At 40.3% G+C, this 22,877-nt stretch overlaps 2 long non-coding RNA genes across 2 annotated transcripts in view; one reads left to right on the top strand and one right to left on the bottom strand.

Annotated features, from left to right (window-relative positions):
- Window positions 1-427: 427 nt before the first annotated feature.
- Window positions 428-22,877, top strand: part of LOC132386191 (uncharacterized) — a 40,540-nt gene continuing 18,090 nt past the window's right edge. The window contains exons 1-2 of the long non-coding RNA XR_009509427.1: window positions 428-937; window positions 11,572-11,664. This is a non-coding gene — a long non-coding RNA (uncharacterized LOC132386191). The remainder of the gene's footprint in view (window positions 938-11,571; window positions 11,665-22,877) is intronic.
- Window positions 13,575-22,295, bottom strand: LOC132386192 (uncharacterized). Its single transcript, XR_009509428.1, has 4 exons — window positions 22,266-22,295; window positions 19,482-19,646; window positions 17,829-17,875; window positions 13,575-13,703 (listed from the first exon to the last, which is right to left on the bottom strand). It is a non-coding gene; the product is annotated as an uncharacterized LOC132386192 (long non-coding RNA).

The raw sequence follows: 22,877 nt of genomic DNA, 5'->3' as shown, positions 1-22,877 counted from the left end.
AGTGTTTCTTGTCAATGTTGTGTCAGATGAAATGTGTCTGTGATGCTGCTACAAATCCGTTGTTCCTTTCACCTGTGTGCATAAATAAACTCGATTTGAACTTTACTTTGAAATGTCCAAATCTCTCCTTCGCTCTCCTGCTGCCCTGTGTCATGAACTGAACGTCTTCGTGTTTAATTTTACAATATTTCATCTAATTTTATTTTCGTACTGCTTTTAAATTTGCGTTTCCCTTTTCAATTGCAGCCCGCACCCCCGCCTGTCTCTGCCCTCTGTCCTTCCTCCTGTATTAAACGCAGCGCGAACCGTCACACATTGGTGCCGCTTCCCATCCCCCAGCGTTCCGCTTGGTGATTCCTTTCTCCAAGCAGCCAATCGGAATGCTCAGCGTCGCCATTCTAATTAACATACCATTTTGTGCGCTGCCCATTTAGTCCGGGCTCCGAACAGTTTCTGATTATTATTGTGTTTGAAACCGACGGGGAAGTGCCTGATCCACCGAAACCCGCTCCCAAGAAGGGCGCCAAGAAAGCTCCGTCCAAACCGGCGAGCAAGTCTGGCAAGAAGCGCAAGAGGTCGAGGAAGGAGAGTTACAAAGTGATGAAGCAGGTTCACCCCGACACCGGCATCTCCTCCAAGGCCATGAGCATCATGAATTCATTCGTGAACGATATCTTCGAGCGCATCGCGGGTGGGGCTTACCGCCTGGCCGACTACAACAAGCGGTCCACCATCAGCTCCCGGGAGATCCAGCCGTGCGCCTGCTGCTGCCCGGGGAGCTGGCTAAACACGCCGTGTCCGAAGGGACAATGGCGGTGACCAAGTACACCAGCTCCAACTGAAGACAAGTTTACTGACAAAACAAACGGGAAAATCAAAGGATCTTTTAAGAGCCACTCACGGTTTCATTAAAAGAATATTGCGACATGGACTTGAGGTAAGTTTGAAAATTGCTTTATGATGCGCTCATTCAGAATCTTATCTCCGTTACTCAGAAATTGCTGTCCACTATTCAGCAGAATCCCGATTTCTCTGTTGCATTCCTGCGTTCTGCACAGGCACGGAATCGTGACGCACCCCTTCCCTGTCATTTCCTCTCGGTCATCAGGTTTCTCTGAAGAAGACACTAATTGTTGCTTCTGTTTTAATTACCGTGGAGAATGCGGTTCTTTGAGTTTTGTCCCATTTTGGTTACTTCTCTTAACCCCATTCCAACACGAGAGCTGAACACTCACGGTTTGTTCACACTGTATTTGTTAAAGCTCCACTTTCTGAAGGGCCATCCGCTGGTAAACTGACGTGAGTTTACACAATGACCGTCCGCTAACATTTATCAATTGAACTAAATCTTCAGACACCGTGGCAATATTAACTACACTTAGTTTAAATCTGTTTCACCAATCATAAACGTCCCGCTACATTTCTCCAGACTGTATATGAAGGGAGAATACGCATATTTCCGGAAGCCAGAATTTTTCAAGGTCAAGACTCCAAGTTTATTTCAGAATTATCAAATCTATCTGACGTTGTATGTATTCAGGAAACCTAGTTTCCCACATTTAAATTCTTCCTTCCAGGATTATATTGTAATTACGCGTGATAGATTATTTGGTAGAGAAGGTGCTATTGCAAATTTTATACAGAAAGGGAGAAGGCATACAGTTGTGGATGTGAATGAAATGTATGAGACACTTGTAGAAGTATTTGATTCAACAAGGAGCGACATTAAAGAGGTATATTATTATAACCATGGTGGAAAGCTTTCGATTGATGTCTTGGAGAGTATATGTAGCTCCAGCTCACTAAGGGTTGTATGGTTGGGGATTTTAATGCATAGTCTTCACTGTGGGCTTGTTCTCAGAATGATGGTGCTGGTTTGATTGCAGAAGAGTTTTAGATATTTCACTGTGTCTAACTGGTGGGAGAGTTATGAGATTTAATGTTCATAATAGTTCTGAAATTGCTGTAAATTTAACTTTGGTTTCAAACATTCATGCTGCAGTGAGTGAGTGGTATGTCATGGGAGATGAAACATTGGGGAGTGATCATTTTCCTCTATTTATAAGCCTGGGTTTAGACCAAGATGCCACTTTGAGGAGGTGGAATTTCGGTAAAGCAAATTGGAGAAGTTTTAATGTTTTATGTGATGAATGGAACATCTGTGTGGATGGAATGGAGAGCATGATGTCGATTTCTGCAAAGAAAGGTTGTCACGTTATTCCTCAAATTTGCTGGAAGAGACTCATATTAAAAAGTGCATTAATAGGAGAAAAGCTGTACCATGGTGGACGGAGGAGTGTGCCGAGGCAATTATTGAGAAAAATGTGGCATTTTGGAAAGTTAAGAAGTATCACTGTCCGCGTGATCTTATTAAGTGTAACAGGTCACAGGCCGTGGTGAGGAAAGTAATGAAGGTTGTGAAAAATATTTACTAGAGGTCATATTGTGCTAGAATTCGAAGGACTATTAAACTTGGAGGTGTTAGGGGAATGATTAAGAAAATGGGGGTGAGGGATTCATAGGGTTCCCAGTATTGATTAAAGAAGGTGATACAATTGTGACTGAAACTGAGAGGGTTTAGTTACTGGCTTGGTCATTTGCTGTAACTCATAATCAAAATAATGAAGAGACTAAACAATGTAGGGATAAGCTGTTAAGTGAATACCCAGACGTGTTGGAAACCTGCTGTAGCAATGAGAGTGATGTAGAGTTTTATTTGTGTGAATTTAGGAAAATGATTATTAATACAGGGCTGACGGCTCCAGGAAAGGATGATATAAGTTATTGCATGTTTAAACGTATGGCCCGAGCTCTTTGGAGATAATATTACATTTTTGAATCCTATTTGGCATTCAGGCCATCTTCCTTCCTCATGGAAAATTGCAATTGTAGTGTCTATTCAGGATCCTGGTAAACCCCTGTTGGATCCTCCTAGTTATAGACCAATATTACTGATTTCCCATTTGTGTAAACATATGGGATATATGGTATTAGAGTGGTTGAATTATATTTTGGAAAAGGGAGGGGACATGTTGTTTTAATATACTGGATTAGTTTGAGGGGACAACTGCTGGTTCAACAGCACATGTCCCAAAAGCAGTCAATGTTTTTTTTTTTTTTTTTTTTTTTTTTTTTTTTTTTTTTTTTTTTTTTTAAATGTTTTTTACGCAGAAATCTCAGCATCTACTTCAACACAGCAAGCTTCCAGAAACAATATAGTCAGTGGAAATGTCAATCCATCGCCTCCTATATTGTCGCGATGAGGCCACACTCAGGTAGGAGGAACAACACCTTGTATTCTTGCTGGTCAGCCTCCAATCTGATGGCATGAACATCGATTTCTTGATCTTCCGGTCATGCCTCCCCTCCCTCATCAATCCCCATCCACTTTTCCCTCTTGTCGCCTGCCCATCACCTCCCTCGGGTGTTTCTCCCAACCCCACTTTTCTTTCTTCCACGGACTTCTGTTCTCTCCTATCAGACTTGCCCTTCCCCAGCCCTGTAGGTCTTTTACCAATGAACTTCCCAGCTCCTTACTTCATCTCTCCCTCTCCCAGTTCCAGTTATCACTTTGTGTTTCTCTCCCCCTCCCCCACCTTTAAATTTACTCCTCATTGTTTGTTCCCCAGTCCTACTGAAGAATCTTGGCCCAAAATGTAAACTGTACTTTATCCACAGATGCTGCCTGGCCTGCAGAGTTTCTCTAGCATTTTGTGTGTTCTTGGATTTCAATAACTGCAGATTTTCTCCTCTTTATTACTCAATGTCAACAGGCATTCTGTATGACAACTGTCAAAGTCCCACTGCAGATATGAAACTCGAGGTTCGGCAGATGCTGAGAATAAACTGCAAAGTAACACACAAAGTACTGCAGGAGCTCAGCAAGTCAGGCAGCATCTCAGCAGAGAAATAAACAGTCTAGGTAGGATGAAGTGTTTGGGCCCATAATATTCACGGTTTATTCCTCTGCATAGATGCTGCTGGGGCTACTGAGACCCGCCAGCATTTTGCAAGCATAAACCTCTTTTTTTTCAGTCAATCAGTTTCCAGATGTTGCTGAACTTTCATTTGTAACCTCATCCTCCTGCTCTGGTTCCCTCTTTCTACTCCCCATCAACTCGAGCCTCCATCACATCTAGAGCCTCCTTTTTGCTGACCCCACTTGTTTCTGCTCCATCGAATATTTACCCACCATTCTGCTCATACCTCAGAGGAGAGTATTGTATTGCAACACTCTGGCTGTGTGAGGCACGGCCCTTCAAAATCAGTGAAAATCCCCCAAAACAGTGAACAGAAAAGGGGAGAGCCTATATTACCAGCAATATCGAGGAGCAGATAGGGAAAGAGATTCCGGAAAGGTGTAAGAATAACAGAGTTGTCATGATGGGAAATTTTAATTTGCCAAATATAGATTAGCATCTCTCTAGAGCAAGGGTTTTTATGAGGTGGAGTTTGTTAGGTGTGTTCTGGAAGGCTTCATGACACAATACGTAGTTAAGCCTACAAAAGGAGAGGCTGCACTTGATTTGGTATTGGGAAATGAACTTGGTCAGGTGTCAGATCTCTCAGTGGGAGAGCATTTTGGAGATAGTGAATATAATCCTATCTCCTTTACAATATCATTGGAGAGATATTCGGAGCAGACAAGTTAGAAAAGAATTTAATTGGAATAAGGGGAATTATGAGGCTATCAGGCAGGAATTTGGAAACAAATGCTCTCAAGGAAAAGTACGGTAGTGTGGCAAATGTTCAGGGAATACTTGAGTGAAGTTCTGCAACAGTTACGTTCCCATGAGACACGGAAGTGATGGTAGTGTGCAGAAACTCTGGTGTACAAAGGCTGGTCAAGAAGAAAAGAAAACATTACTTCTTACTTCTTACTTCTCCTTTGATTTGTAAATATGTGGATTTCATCTTCAGGCACAGTGAGGATATAAAATCCCCATTTGAATACACTCAGATATGAACTGATTGTTCATAGTCACAGTGCATTGATTACTCTTCACAAACATGTCTATCCAAATAGAAACTATTTGCGCCATTGCAAAATACTCCACTTCAGGTTCCTCCCCTCCCTGAATCTCAATATATAGGGGACAACCACCTAAATCTGATACACCAGCTCAAAGAAAGCAACTTCCATTTCTTTGTTACAGGTATATCTGATTTTTCTGAGTCTTTCTGAAATAATTATTGTCAAGCATTAAATGTAGATGGCTTCATTGGTAAATTGGCAGATGAAGAAACAATTGATGGAGCTGTGGATAGTGTGGAGAACTGGCAATAAATACAGCAAAATGTAGATCAATTGCAGATATAGGCTGGGAAATGGCAAATGGAATTTGACCCAGATAAATGAGACAAATTGCACCTCAGTAAGGCAAACGCAAGACAGAACACTGTTATGGGCAAGGTCCTTTGGTGTTGCTGAGCAGAGAGATCATGGCATCCTAGTTCATTGCTAGTTGTAAGTAGCTACACAAGTTGGTATGTTGTTTAGAAATAGGCTTACAACATGCTTGCATTTATTATTCGAAGCATTTAGCTCAATAGTCATGTTCCTACTTTGTAAGACTCTCGTTGGGCCACATCTGGATGACTGCATACAGTACTGGTCGCCCCACACTTGGAAGGATGTGGAGGCTTTGGAGAGGGTGAAGAATATGTTTACCAGGATGCTGCTTCATTTAGAGGGAGTGTGCTATCACAGAAGGCGTAATAAAATGTTGTTTCCACTGGAGCTCCAAAGGCTGAGGGGTGATCTGATAGAGGATTGCAGGAAGATGGAGGGTATGGACATGGTATAGGGGAAGGATTAGTGTTTGGGTGTTTTTGATTTGCTTTATAGCTAGTTCATCACAACATTGTGGCCCTAATGGCCTGCTGTTGTGCTGTACTCTTCATTGTTCTATGTTCTCCTTAGTTCTCAAATTATTTTCATAGCAAACTGACCCATTTGACAGTTACCTTGTAGCTGTTGGTTAAATCCTTTGCGATTTACAATTTGCTATTTCTAAACTCAAGGTAAAGATTCCATTTAGTATTTTAAATCTCTCACAATATCATTAGACATTTTGGATCTTAAACCACACAAGCAGCAATGACGTTAAATTAGTTTCGTCTTTCCATGTTCATGAGATGTTCTTCTGCACACCATTGATTTAACATGTGGTAACTTAATAGCACCTTTCTGTCAGCTTAAACAGTCTGACATATCACAGAAACAAACGTTTTCACTGATAGAACTGCCAATGATCAAATGACTTATCTTTAAACGCTTTAAACTCTTGTACATGAAAGTCGCTGAAGGCTCTGATATTCTCAATCCACCTTGCCTGGTACAAATGATCAATCCATGGTCAAAGTCACTAAGATCTCATTTCTCTCCTATGGTGATGTTTGGTCTCAACAACAAATGAATCTCTTGACCATTCTTGCATGCTTTTATGCATTAAGTTTCATCGACAATATTGGATGATGAGATATCGGCACTAACAAGTGTAATGGGATGTACGGGTGTTCCTAATAAAGTGGTCACTGAATGTACTATGCTCTGCTTGGGCTGTCCTGAACCATTTCTCTGTCATTGAGGTATTTTAGAAGTAGAGTTTCTGATAAATTGGAAACACAGCAACCAACCTCACACATGCAGCAATGTTATGCCCTGATAGAAAGGAAAATGACTCAAAACCAGGGAGAACTTGCCCATCTTTTCCAAGGTATATGGAAATCACTCAAAAGGCTTTAACATATCTGCCTGGATTCATTCAGGATGGCATTGAAATAGCATCCTAGAATTTGAACTGTTCACTCGATTGGACCTCAAACCCACGCTATAGCCTCAAGGAAATAATCACACCACCTTGTCACTCTTGACACTGTTAAGAACTCAGCATAGAAACAACTTTAGGGAAATGGAAAACAATCAGCTCAGCAAAGGCAGCAGTACAGGAACTTGCAGCTCATACTGAATGGAATCTAAATTCATACTCTCTGTGATTAAAGAAGAGAATAGTAAATTTAATATTATTCTATCTACAATTGAAAGGTGTCCTAAAGTTGTCTTCAAGGCTACCAGAGTCTGTACTTCTGCAGATAATCTATTACCTTCAGTGACAGTGTCTGATTGTACAAAACAATATGTGGGAACCGAATTCAGCACAGATATACTATAGCCCATTGTTGAACACACACAACTTAAACTAGAAAAATACAGTATTGCCTTTAAAACTGATCTGATTTACTGTCCCAACTATCCAAAGATAAGTCATTCTTGTCATATAGTAGTATGTCTGTATTCATTTTACCTGTATTCTCAGTTTTCTGAAATATCCTCCCTCTCAATTTGTAGTTTCCAAAAGTCATAGGAGCAGAATTAGGCCATTTAGAACCAACGGGTCTGCCCATCATTCCATTTTGGATGATTTATTATCCCTCTCAACCCCATTTGCTTCCCCTGCTGCGGAACCTATCACAAACATATTAATGAATAATCTATCAACCTCCGCTTTACCCATCCCCAATTACATAGCTTAACAGCTGTCTGTGGCAAGCAATTCCACAGATTCACCACCTTCTGGCTCAAGAAATTCCTCCTCATTCCTGTTGTAAAGGGACATACTTCTACTCCAAGGCTGTACCGTCTGGTCCCAAACTCCCCCACCACAAAGTACATCCTCTCTACTTCGACTCTATTTAGGTCTTCCAATATCCATAAGCTTTCAATGTCCTTCTTTTCTCTTTACCAGAGCTATCAAAAGTGAGATTTCTTCCTCCAGATAATTGCCTTCCAAAAAACTCTTGTCGTCCTGGTGTTTCTCCTGCTGATTGTTAACACTGAGTTTTCCAAAGCCCGAGGGGTCAGACGACTTGATATCAGATTAAATGGTAATGCAGAGGGAATTTCTTCACAGGTAGGATTGTCTTAGCTCCACTTCTTTAACCAAACGAAACAACATTCCTCTGCAACTTGCTCCAACCACAGATCATTGATCGCACAAAGCACGTAAAACTAAATATTGTCAAAAATAAGTGCATAAAATATAACTCACAATGCATGCAGTGTGCAGCACATTAAAAAAACAACTAACAGTAGAGAGCTCACTGTCCTGTGATGAGAGGTCGGTTGTGGCAGGGCATTCATTGGTTTTGTAACCTAATGGAAGAAGCCTATTACCCAGTCTAGCAGTCATAGTCCTCAAGCTCCAGTGCCTCCTTCCCGATGATTATAGGTCAAAGAGATTGGGAGATATGTGCCAGGGATCCTCAATGATGCTTTGGGCTTTCACTAAATCAAATGTGTCAGATCATTAATATTCCAAACAACATTTTATTTAAAGTCAAACATCTATTTTTTGATATAATGAACATACTGAAATGCAATATAAAACATTAATTTTTCCAAGTCAAATTGAGTTTATTCTTATTATCATAAGTTCAGTGAGGTACGGGTTCAGTACCAAGGAAAATTTGCATGCAGCAACATCACAAAGATGAAGGGACAGACAGCACACAGAATATAGATTATGCATTAGGTCTACCTTAAGTCATGCCATATGCAATAAAGTCGATTTGCCATCATGAGTATATATTTTCAGAAGTTAATTGGCTGGAATAGTAATGAATGGGAGATTGGTTTGACTAGACAAAATAGATGAATGTCACTTGAGGCAGGCATCCCCAAGAGTGCTGAAAACATTGTCAATTACAATTTCCCACGAGACGTTACTCACGGACAGTTATACAAAATCGTGTAGGTCTTGTAATGGAAATGTTCCCATGATAGTTCAGGGTTTATTCATCGAGAAGATACTTTGATTGATGCACCAGTGGGGTGGGAGGTGGACGGGGTAATATTTTGGAAATACTTTCTGAGGAGCTGACTGGTCAAACTAAATAGTGAGAACTGGTGCCGAATACTTTCCTGTGTTCAATGGTGGGTGAGGTTCACCAATGACGGACTGGGCCATATTTGGTACTTATTACAGGCTATTCCGTACAATGGCATTGATGCTTCCATACCAGGCCAAGATGAAACCAGTCAATAAACTCTCTAACAGACATCTGTGGAAATTAATCAACGTTTCAGATAATAATTCAAATTTTGTCAAGCTTCCAAGAAAGCATAGCGTTTTTGGTGACATTCCAAATCTCCTCAAATTCCTATTGAAATATAGCCGCCGTCACACCTTCTTTACAGCTGTATCAATATTTTGGGTCCAGGTTAGCTCCTCGGACATACTGGCACCCAGGATCTTAAAATAGCTCCCTCACTGCATTTCTGATCCCTCCATGAGGATTAGTGTGTGTCATTCACTCAACTATAACGTGTCATCTCTCCTCATACCCGAACTCCGGAAAACACGTTGAGGAATTCTTCCATGGGCAACAAAGTCAATGGTCTGAGATAACTGAGCAGCAAGTTGACTTCACAATTCTTTGTTAATTGTTAATTCAAATATGAGCGAAAGTCTGAGAATCAGATTCCCTCGACACAATAGGTGACTTTGTGGTTTGTTAGAAGTAAAGGTCTGTTAAGATCAATTAAGAACTGTGCATTCCAGTGATCCACTACTCTCTGAATAAATAAAACCCTACCCATCACATGCCCTTTGAACACACGCCTTCTCACTTTAAATGCCTGCCCTTTGGTATTTGACATTTCAACCCCGGGAATCAGATACTCCCTGTCTACTCTATCTATGCCTCTTTTAAACTTATAAACCTTCATCGGAATTCCCCTCAGGCTATGGTGCTCCAGAGGAAACAACTCACCGTCCTTTCCAATTGTATCCAGTCTCAATTGTAAGCCAGACTGACGCTGTGGAAATACAGCTCCAGAAATATGATTTTTATTTCTGCAAGGAGCATGTGTGTGTGTGTCAAATATCCGTCGACATTTCCTGGTACATGCTTCAGAGCATCGACTGATGATAAGAGGATGCTCACCATGACACTGGAGTAAACTCCAGATGTCTCCTTCTCCTGTGTAGTAAAGGACTTCAATTTGCTGCATCCTACTACAGGTTCTGAGTTATCATAATTCGAAAATGAGCAATGCTAAAAGTTCAGGTGCAACTGTTCTATTTATATTTTCTGCCCATTACACTACTGGTGTTTTGGCAGCAATAAAGGTCTTCCTTCTTTGGCTGTGTTCAGGGCTTCCTTCATCATGTCAGTGTTACGCCTGTGACAATAGACAATAGGTGCAGAAGAAGACCATTCAGCCCTTCGAGCCTGCACCGCCATTATGAGATCATGCCTGATCAATTACTATCAATACCCTGTTCCTGCCTTGTCCCCTAATCCCTTGATTCCCCTATCCATAAGATACCTCTTTAGCTCCTTGAAAGCATCCAGAGAATTGGCCTCCACTACCTTCCGAGGCAGTGCATTCCAGACCCCCACAACTCTCTTGCAGAAGAAGTTTTTCCTTAACTCTGTACTAAATGACCTTTTTTAATGATCCTCTTTTTAAAACGTTTTTTATTGCGTTTTCAAATAATTACAGAAAGAAAAACAAATATACCCTTAGCCCCTCCCCTCTAACAACCCTACAGAAAAAAAAGAAAATGAAAAAAAAAGAAAGAAAGCGAGAGTGCCTGTATATCTGAAGATCCCCACATGCTCCACGGAGTTCGTAATAACTTTATTATATATACTTATTTCTTTCCCCAAATAACCAATTATTTTATCTTCGGAGCAGTCATTTGAGATCTTAAGCTGTGTTGCCTTTAAGGCATTTGTTTAGTTTATTATACTTTTGCTTTAGTAATTTGTTTGTTATCAATTTCTAGTTAAAGTTAAGGTTGTTTAAAGTAAATTCGTTTTCTGTGATATATAGCGGCATGCGATGACGTCACTCCCAGTTACGCCGTGTGTTGTGGGAGAATACCGGTTTGGAGAAACAGGAGGGAGGGGGCTTATGTGTACAGTATCAGCGCGAGAAAAGTTTTCTTTCTACGCACTAGAAACATTAGTGAATCAACGCCCTAAGTTCATGAGATAATCGATATGTTGAATTAAAAATGTTAACGCTGATTCTGTTAAAAGTAATGATGATTGATAAAGTTTATGTTTTTTGTTATTTAAAGAGTTGCGGATAGTTTGTGTTGAAGTGTATTTAAAGCCAGTCGATGGCGTGGGTAGATTCTGACTGTATGTTGCACTTTAATGTAAGATTGTTGTTGTAGTTTTACTTTTGCAAGTGTTTATGATGTAAATGTGATGTCAAGAAGGAAACAAATACAGTATATTTTTTGTATTGTTTTATCAACAGTTTTCACCATACCTTAATGTGGAAGAGTGAACAGTAAATGGTTAATCTTACTGGGACCGCCTCATTGATTGGTTTATGCTTGGTGTTTAGTTCAGAGTTATTTTACAGCTGTGTGAGAACACTACATAAGCATTTACGAGAATGACAGCATCTGATTTCAAATCCCAGAAAATCCTGCAGTCTCGTTCCTGCAGTTCTTCCATTGGAGTGAAAATCATATAGTTATTGGAGATGATGTATGTTGCCGTATGTCGATTACAATAATGACATTTGTGCTGTTCATTTTTTTTCAGACAGCTGCACCATAGACCCTGAAAGTGACATCAGGAATATCTTCTCCGCAAGTTACAGTGAGCATCTGGGTTAAAACTGATCAACAGCACAAGGTCAGAAACATAGTGTCACTACCAAAAGTTCCAGCCAATAGAAGTTCAACACTGTATAATGTGTGTTAAAGAAATGTGAAATAGTGCAACACTTGTAATAATAATTAACAATCAATGAAACATACATACAATGTGTTCTTCATTAGCATTTATTGTAAGACTGGAAGTGGTTACTACTGATATTGGCAACATTTATTCACCATACCTAATATCTGTGCTCTTGAGATTGTCCCCATTAAACACAAAATTATTATAAATAATTAATTTTAGACATACTTATTTAAGACCATATGACATAAGAGCAGAATGAGATAATCGGGCCCATTGAATCAGCTCTGCCATTCAATCACTGATGATCCTTTGTTTTATCTCCTCCTCAACCCCATGAGAAAGTAAGGATACATGGGATCCAAGGAGACATTGCTTTGTGGATCCTGAACTGACTTAGCCCAAGAAGGCAAAATGTGCTTGGAGACGGGTCATATTCTGCATGGAGGCCAGAGTCCAGTGTTGTGCCTCAGGGATCTATTCTGGGACTCCAACTCTTCGTGATTTTTATAAATGACTGAGACGAGGTAATTTAATGAGATGAGGCATTAATAAGATGCAAAACTGGGCTGAGAAATGGTAGATGAAGTTCAACCCAGATAAGTGTGGCCTGGTTCATTTTGGTAGGTCAAATATGATGGCAGAATGTAGAGTTAATGCCTAGACTCTTGGCAGTGAGGAGGATCAGAGGGATCTTGGGGTCCCAGGCCCAAATTTTCTTTAAATAACTATTTATGGTTCTTAGTAATTGTTCCATCCAAATAAGTAAGTTTATTTCTTACAATTTTAAAAGGAAGGTTAGTATTAATTGATACTAAATGATTCAATAGAAAAAGTTCACTCTTATCCTGAATACTGACTAAAACAGGAGACAAAAGAATGTACGATAGCTAATAAAGTCTCAACATTAGGAATATAAAGCAAAAGGTCATCGGCATAATGCAAAATTTCTAAGGTAAGGACATGTTCGGCACAGCTTTGTAGGCTGGAGGGCCTGTATTGTGCAGTAGTTCCGTGTTTCTATGTTTCTATCATATCTGTTTCCTCAACATTTCATGTCCCTCCACCAATATTCCTAATATCTGCAAACCTGGCAGGAAAACCATCTATTCCTTCATCTAAGTCATTATATACAGCATAAAAATAAGTGGCCCCATAGGAACCCTGCGGATCACCACTAGCCACTGGCAGCCAACCAGAACAGGATCCATTTATTCCCACTCGCTGCCTCCTACCAATCAGCCAATGTACTACCCATGTTAGTAACATTCTTGTAATATCATGGGCTCTTAATTAAATACGCAGCCTTCTGTGTGGCACTTGTGTCAAAGGACTTCTTAACGCCCAGATATACAAAATACACTGCATCCCCTTTATCTATCCTACTGGCATTCTCATCAAATTATCGCAAAAGGTACATATTTTTAGCCAGATGGTGGTGGAATTATGGAATTCGTTGCCACATACAGTGTGGAGGCCCAATCATTGAAGGTGCTTAAGGAGGAGATTGATAGGTATCTAATTAGTCAGTGTATCAAGGGATATGGGGAAAAAGTCGGAAATTGGATCTAGATGGGAGAATAGTTCAGCTCATGGTGGAGTGGCAGAGCAGACTCAATGGGTCGAATGGCCTCCTTCTGCACCTTTACCTTGCTTGAAATGTAATATGAATTATTAATAGAGTAAACGAATAGACTATAACAGAGACAGTACTTAGCTCATGACGAATTAATGTTGTCACAAATAAAGTGACTATGAATCACTGATTATTTCTGCTTGGCATAATTTATAATTATTTAATTATTTCTAGTTAAATATTGCTATATTTCTACACAATTCCTGCTTAGTGTGAATGTAACGAGAGCCAATTTCCTTCGGGATCAATAAAGTATGTCGTTCAGTCTGTCTGTCTGACTGAAGTTTCTGGCAGACTGAATTCCTTCCGATGGATCATTGCTGGGAGTGCTCGTTCCTTTTGGCCAGCTCGCCATCTACAACACAAGTTCAGAAATATTCATTTGTTACTGAAAGCATAGTACCTTAAAACCTGGAATACAACAAATGATTAATATTGAATAGGATAAAAAAAAACCTGACACATAAAGGTTTGGAACAAGAGGAAGTGGATTATGATGAATGTTAAATTGTGCCAATGCTTGAAATAAGGGATGGCAATAAATAAAGGGCTGCAAGAAGACCACAGACATGTCATCAGGTTTGAAGGACCATGTGCCTCAATGACCCTGAGTTCTATGTTGTCTGGAGTCAGGGCCTTCTGCTTTAGCTCTTGGTAGTATCAGCCATACCGAACAGGTAAATAAGTAGAGGCCAGGCGAAGAGATGTCCATGGGTCCTGCCCGTTCAGGGTTTCAGTTTAGCAATAAAAATTCAGACTGGTAAATCAAAACTGGTCTGGAAACGCAATAAAGAATAATTCTACATCTGAGTGTAACTGTTTTCCTGAGTCTCCACATGAAATGCATACTAGACAGTAGAGAAAGCTAAGTGGAAGTACTGACATGATGAAGGAAGCCCTGGACACAACCAGAGAGGAAGACCTTTATTGCTGCCAAAAACACCGGTAGTGTAATGGGCAGAAAATATAAATAGAACAGTTGCATTTGACTTTCAGCATTGTTCGTTTTCGAATTATGATAACTCAGAACTTGTAGTAGGATGCAGAAAATTTAATTCCTTTACTGCACAGAAGAAAGAGACATCTGGAGTTTACTCCAATGTCGTGGTGAACATCCTCTTATCATCAGTCGTGTGCTCTGAATCATGCACCAGGAAATGCTGCTTGATATTTGCCACACACCCATACTCCTTGCAGAAATAAAAATATTATTTCTGGAGCTGTATTTCCTCAGTGTCAGCTTGGCTTACAATTGAGACTAGATACAACTATTGTATTATACAATATTAATTAAAGTTCATAATGTGTTCCTTTGTTGCCTTTACATAGATCTAGTTTTATCAAGAGAACAGAAATATTCCCCGATATGTGACACAGCAGACTCTGCTTAGCTAATATTATAGACTGATTACTTTTGATAAAAGTTATCAATATACGTTATCAAATGACAATTTTAATTAAATTACAAAGCACTTCAAAGCACTTCAACAGGACTGACGATTTGGTATTCACTTAATGAGTGACATGTCAACAGAAACATTGAGAAAGTTTGTAGTATGATACCAAAGCAAAACGGATTATTGTGTAATGTGGGCATTGATTACAAATTGATTGGAACTCATTGTCCTGTAATTCTGTTTGAGGCATCATGGTCGTGAAATTATGGAATTCTTTGCCACATGCAGTGTGGAGGCCCAATAATTGAGGGTGTTTAAGGAGGAGATTGATGAGAATCTAATTAGTCAGGGTATCAAGGAATATGGGGAAAAAGTCGGAAATTGGAGATGGGAGAATACTTAAGCTCATGGTGAAGTGGCGGAGCGGACTCAAGGGGCCGAATGGCCTACTTCTGCTCCTTTACCTTGTCTTGTCTTGACATGTGAATTATTAATATAGTAAATGAATAGACTAAACTCAGAAACAGTGCTTAGCTGATAACGAATTAATGTTGTCACGAATAAAATGACTTTGAATCACTGATTACTTCCACTTGGCATAATTTATTATTATTTAATTATTTATGGTTTTATATTTCTATATTTCTACGTGGGATTTTCCGCCGGCTTTCACTATTACGCTGTTACAGGAGTTCTAGCCTTTCTTCTGGTGCGTCTCAAGGAGCTGTTCCCCAGACCCTCTTTTATCCCCACTCATAGGGTCTCAGATGTCACTCAGGGTGGAATGATGCCATCCCCTAACCTGCCCACATTGCCTGAGGGCTTCCATGAAGCAGAGTACTCAATACACAATTCCGCCTCCAAGAAACAATGACCTTTTCCGTGGCGTTGTATCGCTGGGGGCCAGGACATTCCAAACTTATCTCACTCATTTCCTGGGTCTCCTACCCTGCCTTAATAGCGATCTTGCATTTCTCAAAAAGGAAGAGGGAGAAAACAGAGAACTATCGACCTGTCGGCCTGACATCGGTGGTGGGAAAGATGCTGGAGTCCATTATTAAGGATAAAATTGTGGCATATCTAGATAGCAGTGATAGGATTGGGCCAAGCCAGCATGGATTTACCAAGGGTAAATCATGCTTGACTAATCTGTTGGAGTTTTTCGAGGATGTAACCAGGAAGTTAGACGGGGGAGATGCAGTGGATGTAGTGTACCTTGATTTTCAGAAGGCATTTGATAAGGTCCCACGTAGAAGATTGGTGGGTAAAATCAAAGCTCATGGCATCAGGGGGAAGACATTGACATGGATAGAACACTGGTTGGCAGATAGAAAGCAAAGTGTAGGTGTGAATGGGTGTTTCTCGGAATGGCAGGGGGTGACTAGTGGGGTGCCACAGGGCACGGTATTGGGACCACAGCTGTTCACCACTTACGTTAATGATTTGGATGAAGACATAAAAAATAACATCAGCAAATTTGCTGATGATACTAAGCTGGATGGCAGTACGACATGTGATGAGGATGTTAGGAGAATTCAGGGTGACTTAGATAGGCTGGGTGAGTGGGCAGATACTAGGCAGATGGCGTTTAATGTGAATAAGTGTGAGGTTATCCACTTTGGGAGTAAGAACAGGAAGGTAGATTATTATCTGAACGGTTTAGAGTTGGGTAAGGGAGAAATACAAAGAGATCTCGGAGTCCTTGTTCATCAGTCACTGAAAGTGAATGAGCAAGTGCAGCAGGCAGTGAAGAAGGCTAATGGAATGTTGGCCTTTATTGCAAAGGGAATTGAGTACAAGAGCAAGGAAATCCTCTTGCATTTGTACAGAGCCCTGGTGAGACCTCACCTGGAGTATTGTGTACAGTTTTGGTCTTCAGGGTTAAGGAAGGACATCCTGGCTGTAGAGAAAGTGCAGCGTAGATTCACGAGGTTAATTCCTGGGGTGTCTGGACTGTCTTACGCAGAGAGGTTAGAGAGACTGGGCTTGTACACGCTGGAATTAAGGAGATTGAGAGGGGAACTGATTGAAGCATGTAAGATTATTAAGAGATTGGACTAGATAGAGGCAGGAAATATGTTCCAGATGATGGGAGAGACCAGTACCAGAGGGCATGGTTTGAGAATAAGGGGTAGGTCATTTAGGACAGAGTTAAGGAAAAGCTTCTTCTCCCAGAGAGTTGTGGGGGTCTGGAATGCACTGCCTTGGAAGATAGTGGAGACCAATTCTCTGGATGCTTTCAAGAAGGAGCTAGATAGGTATCATGAATAAGGGAATCAAGAGATATGGGGACAAAGCAGGAACAGGGTATTGATAGTAATTGATCAGCCATGATTTCAAAATGGCGGTGCAGGCTTGTAGGGCCGAATGGTCTACTGCACCTATTGTCTATTGTCACAGGCGTAACACTGACATGATGAAGGAAGCACTGAACACAGCCAGAGAAGGAAGACCTTTATTGCTGCCAAAAACACCAGTAGTGTAATGGGCAGAAAATATAAATACAACCGTTGCACGTGAACTTTTAGCATTGCTCATTTTTGAATTATGATAACTCAGAACTTGTAGTAGGATGCAGCAAATTGAAGTCCTTTACTACACAGGAGAATGTGACATCTAGAGTTTACTCCAGTGTCATGGTGAACACCCTCTTATCATCAGTCGATGCTCTGAAGCATGTACCAGGAAATGTCGATGGATATTTGCCACACACACACATGCAGAAATAAAAATCATATTTCTGGAGCTGTATTTCCTCAGCGAAAGCTTAGCTTACAATTGAGACTGGATACAATTGGAAAGGACGGTGAGTTGTTTCCTCTGGAGCACCATAGCCTGAGGGGAATTGCGATGAAGGTTTATAAGTTTAAAAGAGGCATAGATAGAGTAGACAGGGAGTATCTGATTCCCGGGGTTGAAATGTCAAATATCAAAGGGCAGGCATTTAAAGTGAGAAGGCGTGTGTTCAAAGGGCATGTGAGGCGTAGGGTTTTTTTTTTTATTCAGAGAGTGGTGGATCACTGGAATGCACAGTTCTTAATAGATCTTAACAGACCTTTACTTCTAACAAACCACAAAGTCACCTGTTGTATGTTCGGAATCTGCTTCTCAGACTTTCGCTCATATTTTCCTGTGAATTGACAAGAAACAAAGAATTGTGAATTCAACTTGCAGCTCAGTTATCTCAGACCATTGACTTTCTTGCCCATGGAAGAATTCCTCACCGTGTTTTCCGGAGGTCGGGTTTGAGAATATAGAGTTCGGGTATGAGGACAGATGACACATTATAGTTGTGTGAATGACACACACCAATCCTCATGGAGGGATCAGAAATGCAGTGAGGGAGCCATTTAAAGTTCCTGGGGGCCAGTATGTCCGAGGAGCTAACCTGGACCCAACATATTGATACAGCTGTAAAGAAGGTGAGACGGCGGCTATATTTCAATAGGAATTTGAGGAGATTTGGAATGTCACCAAAAATGCTATGCTTTCTTGGAAGCTTGACAAAATTTGAATTATTATCTGAAACATTAACAAATTTCTACAGATGTCTGTTAGAGAGTTTATTGACTGGTTTCATCTTGGCCTGATATGGAAGCATCAATGCCATTGTACGGAAAAGCCTGTAATAAGTACTAAATATGGCCCAGTCCGTCATTGGTGAACCTCACCCACCATTGAACACAGGAAAGTATTCGGCACCAGTTCTCACTGTTTAGTTTGACCAGTCAGCTCCTCAGAAAATATTACCAAAATATTACCCCGTCCACCTCCCACCCAACTGGTGCATCAATCAAAGTATCTTCTCGATGAATAAACCCTGAACTATCATGGGAACATTTCCATTGCAAGACCAACCCGATTTTCTATAACTGTCCGTGAGTAACGTCTCGTGGGAAATTGTAATTGACAATGTTTTCAGCCCTGTTGGGGATGCCTGCCTCAAGTGACATTCATCTATTTTGTCTAGTCAAACCAATCTCCCATTCATTACTATTCCAGCCAATTAACTTCTGAAAATATATACTCATGATGGCAAATCGACTTTATTGCATATGGCATGACTTAAGGAAGAGCTAATGCATAATCTATATTCTGTGTGCTGTCTGTCCCTTCATCTTTGTGATGTTGCTGCATGCAAATTTTCCTTGGTACTGAATCCGTACCTCACTGAACTTATGATAATAAGAATAAACTCAATTTGACTTGGAAAAATTAATGTTTTTTTATTGCATTTCAGTATGTTCATTATATCAAAAAATAGATGTTTGACTTTAAATAAAATGTTGTTTGGAATATTAATGATCTGACACATTTGATTTAGTCAAATCCCAAAGCATCATTGAGGATCCCTGGCACATATCTCCCAATCTCTTTGACCTATAATCATCGGGAAGGAGGCACTGGAGCTTGAGAACTATGACTGCTAGACTGGGTAATAGCTTCTTTCATTAGGTTACAAAACCAATGAATGCCCTGCCACTCCCGACCTCTCATCACAAGACAGTGAGCTCTTTACTGTTAGTTGTTTTTTTTTAATGTGCTGCACACTGCATGCATTGTGAATTATATTTTATTCACTTATTTTTGACAATATTTAGTTTTATGTGCTTTGTGCGATCAATGTTCTGTGGTTGGAGCACGTTGTAGAGGAATGTTGTTTCGTTTGGTTGTATATCTGTAAAGAAAATTCAACAATGAACACTGTTAAAGAAGTGGAGGTAAGACAATCCTACCTGTGAAGAAATTCCCTCTGCATTACTGTTTAATCTGGTTTCATGACGACTGGACATTTGGGCTTTGGAAAACTCAGTGTTAACAAGCAGCAGGAGAAACACCAGGACGACAAGTGTTTTTTGGAAGGCCATTATCTGGAGGAAGGTATCTCACTTTTGATAGCTCTGGTAAAGAGAAAAGAAGGACATTGAAAGCTTATGGATATTGAAAGACCTAGATAGAGTTGAAGTAGAGAGGATGTATTTTGTGGTGGTGGAGTTTGGGACCAGACGGTACAGCCTTGGAGTAGAAGTATGTCCCTTTACAACAGGGATGAGGAGGGATTTCTCGAGCCAGAAGGTGGTGAATCTTTGGAATTGCTTGCCACAGACAGCTGTGAAGCTAAGTGATTGGGGATGTGTAAAGTGGAGATTGATAGATTATTCATTAGTATGTTTGTGAAAGGTTCCTGACCAGGGGAAGCAAATGAGGTTGAGAGGGATAATAAATCAGCCAAAATGGAATGGTGGGGCAAACCCTTTGGGTTTAAATGGCCTAATTCTGCTCCTATGACTTTTGGAAACTACAAATTGAGAGGTAGAATATTTCAGAAAACTGAGAATACAGGTAAAGTGAATACAGACATCCTTCTATAGGACAAGAATGACTTATCGTTGGATAGCTGGGACAGTAAATCAGTTCAGTTTTAAAGGCAATACTGTATTTTTGTAGTTTTAAGTTGTGTGTGTTCAACAATAGGCTATAGTATATCTGTGCTGAATTCAGTTCCCACATATTGTCTTGTACAATCAGATACCTGTCACAAGGTAATAGATTATCTGCAGAAGTACAGACTCTAGTAGCCTTGAAGACTACTTTAGAACACCCTTCAATTGTAGATAGAATAACATTAAAATTACTATTCTCTTCTTTAATCACAGAGAGTTTGAATTTAGATTCCATTCCGTATGAGCTGCAAGTTCCTGTACTGCTGCCTTTGCTGAGCTGATTGTTTTCCATTTCCCTAAAGTTGTTTTTATGCTGAGTTCGTATCAGTGTCAAGTGTGACCAGGTGGTGTGATTCTTCCCTTGAGTCTATAGAATGGGTTCAAGGTCCAATCTTGTGAACAGTTCAAATTCTAGGATGCTATTTCAATGCAGCTCTGAAGCAATCCAGACAGAGATGTTAAAGCCTCTTGAGTGATTTCCATGTACCTTGGAAAAGATGGGCAAGTTCTCCCTGGTGTTCAGTCCTTGTCCTTTCTATCAGTGTCATTATCAATCACATTGTCGTAACGTTGCTGCATGAGTGAGATTGGATGCTGTTTTTTCAATTTATCAGAAACTCTACTTCTAAAATACCTCAGTGACAGAGAAATGGTTCAGGACAGCCCAATCAGAGCATAATACATTCAGTGGCCACTTTATTATGGACACCCGTACATCCCACTACACTTGTTAGTGCCGATATCTCATCATCCAAAATTTTCGATGTAACTTAATGCATAAAATCATGCAGGAATGGTCAAGAGATTCATTTGCTGTTGAGACCAAACATCAGCATAGAAGAGAAATGAGATCTTAGTGACCTTGACCATGGATTGATCACATGTGCCAGGCAGGGTGGTTTGAGAATCTCAGAACCTTCAGCGACTTTCATGTACAAGAGATTCCAGCGTTTAAAGATAAGTCATCTGATCTTTGGCAGTTCTATGGGTGAAAATATTTGTTTCTGTGATATGTCAGACTGTTTAAGGTGACAGAAAGGTGCTATTAACTCAAATTACCACATGTTAAATCAATGGTGTGCAGAAGAACATCTCATGAACATGGAATGTCGAAACTAATTTAACGTCATTGCTGCTTGTGTAGTTTAGGAGCCAACATGTCTAATGATATTGTGAGAGATTTAAAATTCTAATTGGAATCTTTACCTTGAGTTTAGAAATAGCAAATTGTAAATCGCAAAGGATTTAACCAACAGCTACAAGGTAACTGTCAAATGGGTCAGTTTGCTATGAAAATGCTTTGAGAACTAAGGAGAACATAGAACAATGAAGAGTACAGCACAACAGCAGGCCATTAGGGCCACAATGTTGTGATGAACTAGCTATAAAGCAAATCAAAAACACCCAAACACTAATCCTTCCTGCCTATACCATGTCCATACCCTCCATCTTCCTGCAATCCTCTATCAGATTACCCCTCAGCCTTTGGAGCTCCAGTGGAAACAACATTTTATTACGCCTCCTGTGATAGCACACACCCTCTAAATGAAGCAGCATCCTGGTAAACATATTCTTCACCCTCTCCAACGCCTCCACATCCTTCCAAGTGTGGGGCGACCAGTACTGTATGCAGTCATCCAGATGTGGCCCAACGAGAGTCTTACAAAGTAGGAACATGAGAATTGAGCTAAATTATTTGAATAATAAATGCAAGCATGTTGTACGCCTATTTCTAAACAACATACCAACTTGTGTAGCTACTTACAACTAGCAATGAACTAGGATGCCATGATCTCTCTGCTCAGCAACACCAAAGGACCTTGCCCATAACAGTGTTCTGTCTTGCGTTTGCCTTACTGAGGTGCAATTCGTCACATTTATCTGGGTCAAATTCCATTTGCCATTTCCCAGCCTATATCTGCAATTGATCTACATTTTGCTGTATTTATTGCCAGTTCTCCACACTATCCACAGCTCCATCAATTGTTTCATCATCTGCCAATTTACCAATGAAGCCATCTCCATTTAATGCTTGTCAATAATTATTTCAGAAAGACTCAGACAAATCAGATTTACCTGTAACGAAGAAATCGAAGTTGCTTTCTTTGAGCTGCTGTATCAGATTTCGGTGGTTGTCCCCTATATATTGTGATTCAGGGAGGGGAACAACCTCAAATGGAGTATTTTGCAATGGCGCAAATATTTGGATAAACATGTTTGTGAAGAGTAATCAATGCACTGTGACTATGAACAAACAGTTCATATCTTAGTGTATTCAAATGGGGATCTTATATACTCACTGTGCCTGGAGATGAAATCCACATATTTACACAATCAAAGTGAACACTCTTACTGTTAGGAGAAGTAAGAACCAAGATGCACTTATACCTCATCCGTAGCATGGACTCTCAAATTGCACCGTCCACTGCAATCTTGGTCAGCAACCAATAATTTCCTATCTTTTTCCTTCCTGTGTTCCTCAGGAGTAGAGTGACATTTGTGATTTCCCGGTCACGGGGAGCAATTCCTGACTAATTATTCTTGCACTGTGAATGCCTTCACAATCGCTTCAGCCTCTTTTTGCGAATCCGTGATGTCTTGTCCATCCACCGTCAGGATTTACAACTCTCCAAGCAATATCTCCTTATTAAAAGTGATGATACTCAATGCCGCCCAGGCTTCAATTTC

The sequence above is a fragment of the Hypanus sabinus genome, unplaced genomic scaffold (genome assembly GCF_030144855.1).
Source record: "Hypanus sabinus isolate sHypSab1 unplaced genomic scaffold, sHypSab1.hap1 scaffold_1051, whole genome shotgun sequence".
NCBI lineage: Eukaryota > Metazoa > Chordata > Chondrichthyes > Myliobatiformes > Dasyatidae > Hypanus > Hypanus sabinus.
Note: the sequence above shows the minus strand (reverse complement) of the source record. Positions and strands in the feature narration are given on the sequence as shown.